The 3,742-nt window shown below is 41.3% G+C and overlaps 1 protein-coding gene across 3 annotated transcripts in view; it reads left to right on the top strand.

The window, feature by feature from the left end:
• Positions 1 to 162, top strand: part of LOC130246455 (claspin) — a 37,678-nt gene extending 37,516 nt beyond the window's left edge. For all 3 annotated transcript variants that reach the window (XM_056479414.1, XM_056479415.1, XM_056479412.1), the window contains one exon: positions 1 to 162. This exon is cut by the window's left edge and continues 156 nt beyond it. The gene's annotated coding sequence lies outside the window, so the exon portion shown is untranslated.
• Positions 163 to 3,742: the final 3,580 nt, after the last annotated feature.

Raw genomic sequence — 3,742 nt, 5'->3', positions numbered from 1 at the left:
TTAAACGTGTCCGTACTAAATGCTCTAATGATGCGGGAGGGGTGAACCTTTGGCTCTGCTTCTTTTAGACCACTTGTATCATGTAAATACTGTGATTTTCTCCTAAGTGCTGTATTTTTATTTGTTTTTATGAAATTGTAAATTAAAGTGTATTTTAAATCATCGCTGCTTCCTTTAGTCTTCTTAAATTCAGCCCTCGAGTTCACTGATGTTACCCATACTAATGATCTGGAACCTGTGGTGAGTATCTGATTCATTTAATAATACTCTATTTTCATTCATTCATTTTCCCTTATTTATCAGGGCTCGCCACATTGGAATGAACCACCAACTATTCCAGCATATGTTTAAAACAGCGGATGCCTTTCCAGCTGCAACCCAGAATTGGGAAACACCCATACACACATTCACACTCATACACTACAGCCAATTTACTTCATCAATTCCCCTATAGCGTATATGTTTGGACTGTGGGGGAAACCGGAGCACCCGGAGGAAACCCACGCCAACATGGGAGAAAGTGCAAACTCTACACAGAAACGCCAACTGACCCAGCCGGGACTCGAACCAGCGACCTTCTTACTGTGAGGTGACAGTGCTAACCGCTGAGCTACTGTTCTGCCTCAATTATTCTATTAAATACATGAACACTCATGTTTTTCCCGGGAGTCTCCCGTATTTCAGACCCATCTCCCATTGTGTTCTGTCTCCCTGAAAACTCCCAGAATTCACCCCACCCCGGACCCGATCTTTTCGGTACAGTCTAAAACACCCCCGGATTGCCGACATAGGTGTAATGTCAACGGCTGGTTCAAAGTACAGACCAGGGACCCCATCCACCCCCACTCTTCAATTAACACCTCCACCCCCACCCCACCACTCCGAGTCTCATGCTCTGCACTCCTCCATGACCACCACAGCTGCTGCTCAGGATACGGCCTGGTCCGGGATCATAGAAACCTTGTGATCATCTCTTCACAGGTCTTTGATCACTTCAGTGGCGCTGCATAGTCTCGGGGGGCCTCGGGAAGAGTATCCCCAGGTGGAAATGGAGAAAAAAAGAGAATAATTAGCGTAGCCTGCTGTTCATAGTGTATATAAACCAGATGTGTGGAGCACATTCATGTATCATATCGCTAAGTGGTGCACTAAGTGTATGCTTTACTGAACAGATAGGTCTTTAATCTAGTTTTGAATTGGGAGAGTGTGTCTGAGCCTCGGACGTTATCAGGAAGGCTATTCCAGAGTTTAGTTCATAAATGAGAAGGCTCGACCTCCTTTACTCGACTTTGATTCGTCTCGAAATTTTATATATATATATATATATATATATATATATATATATATATATATATATATATATATATATATATATATATATATATATATATTTTTTTTTTTTTTTTTTTTTTTTAGTGCCGCAATGATTAGTACATTTATTTCAGGCCTCACTTTGACTAACATTAATTAGCAAGAGGATTAATGTATATTACAAAAATTTGACACGATTTAATAGATGCAGTTTTTTTAAATCTGAGGTTCCCCCACAAACTCGTTGTATGGGTGGATATTAAATACTGTAAAGAGTTTTAAAGCATTTACAAAGTTGCACTAAATTTATTTTTCTATATACACTACCTGACGAAAGTCTTGTGGCCTATTCAAGTTTTAGGAACAGTAAATAATAACTGGACTTCTAGTTGATGATTGTGTATCAGAAGTGTCTTATATGAAAGGTAAAGGCCTCTAGATGAGGCTTATTTGAGCACAATAAAATCTGATGATGTCTTGATTTTGACTGATTTGATTAGGACAGTAAGGTCTGACTCTGCTTAGACTAAAGTCTGCTCACTGAACCTTCAATAATGTCCAGTATAGAATATGTGCTCATGCTGCAGTGGAAACAGAATGAATATTGTGTCTGACTCCATCATGAGCTTGGAGGACTGCATCCATACATCTCTGACATGACTCAAATCACTGATTAATAAAGTCATCTGGAATGGTGAAGAAAGCCTTCATGCAGGACTCCCAGAGTTCATCAAGAGTCTTTGTGTTCATCTTCAACGCCTTTCTTCATCTTACCCCAGACATGCTCAATAATGTTAATGTCTGGTGACTGGGCTGGCCAATCATGGAGCAGCTTGACCTTCTTTGCTTTCAGGAGCTTTGATGTGGAGGCTGAAGTATGAGAAGGAGCGCTATCCTGCTGGAGAATCTGCCCTCTCCTGTGATTTGTAATGTAATGGGCAGCACAAATGTCTTGATACCTCAGGCTGTTGGGGCTAGGTCAGTTGGTGTTTCTGTGTGGAGTTTGCATGTTCTTCCGGGTGCTCCACTGTCCTCCATATTCCACACACATGCACTATAGGGGAATTGATCAACTAAATTGGCCGTAGTGTATGAGTGTGTGAATGGGTGTTTCCCAGTACTGGGTTGCAGCTGGAAGGGCATCCGCTGTGAAAACGTGCTGGAATAGTTGGCGGTTCATTCCGCTGTGGCGACCCCTCATGAATAAAGGGACTAAGCCGAAGGAAAATGAATGAATGATTATAAACCAATTCATTTTCAGAAGCGTCTGTACTCCTTTACACTGAGCACTGGATGTTATTTATCTGTTAAATGTCTCTCTTCAGGATCAAATGGAGCAGAAACGCATGATGAAGGTTAAGTGAGCTTGTTCAGCTATTTATTACACGTTTTATTTTAACCCATGATCTCTGGAAAACAGAATATGCTCTTGAAGATAATCGACCTTGTCAAAGTAGAAAAATACATCCATGTTGCCTGCCAACCCATGCTCGCTCTCTCTCTCTCCCCCCGTGTGTATGTGTGTGTGACTCTCTCTCTCCCTCTCTTCGTGTAGGGCTGCTGGCTGGTTGTTTGAGCGTCTGCCACACTGGATCTGTGTGTTGTGTGTGACGGCAGTGCCAGAGGTTTGTCCCTGTGGGTTCTGTCACTGCTCAAACCACTGCGACTGGAGACGAGTAACCCAACTGAGGGAAATGGGTCATTTCTGCAGGCAGCGGCGTCCAAACAAGTGCTGCGCTTCTGGCTGCGGCAGGCAACTTCTCAAGTACACTGCTGAAAATATTCAGATGATTTTGCAGCGTATGTGAATGCAAAACAGCCTTTTCTTTTGTCCTGTTTCTAGTCTAAATATCGAAACATTCTGAAATCAAGAAGCGTTTTCTAGACTAGAGGAAGTGTTTCGTTTTCAGAAATGAGTCAGAATTAAGTTAGTTTCTCTGTGCAAGTCAAGTACTCCAATATTGGGGTAATAGATAGATAGATAGATAGATAGATAGATAGATAGAATGACAGATCCAACGATGGATGGATGGATAGACGGATGGATGGATGTATAAAATGACAGATCAATAGATGGATGAATAGAAAGACTGATCAAATGATGGATGGACAGATGGATGGATGTATATATGGATGGATGTATAAAATGATAGATGGGTGGATGGATGGATGGATGGATGTATGTATAAAATGACAGATCAATGGATGGATGGATAGACGGATGGATGTATAAAATGATAGACAGATAGACAGACATCAAACGATAAATGGATGGATGGATGCGTTTCTCTCAGTATCGTTCACACTGCATCATGGTAAACACAGTAAAGTGATGCAGTAAACTTTATTCATCAACATTAGATGAGGAGGAAAACTCTCATCTGCACAAATGAACAAAAACATGCACTCTAAAAATATTTGACCCAATGAT

This window comes from Danio aesculapii, chromosome 19 (genome assembly GCF_903798145.1).
Source record: "Danio aesculapii chromosome 19, fDanAes4.1, whole genome shotgun sequence".
NCBI classification, from domain to species: Eukaryota; Metazoa; Chordata; class Actinopteri; order Cypriniformes; family Danionidae; genus Danio; species Danio aesculapii.
This window is presented reverse-complemented; position numbering and strand designations above follow the sequence as displayed.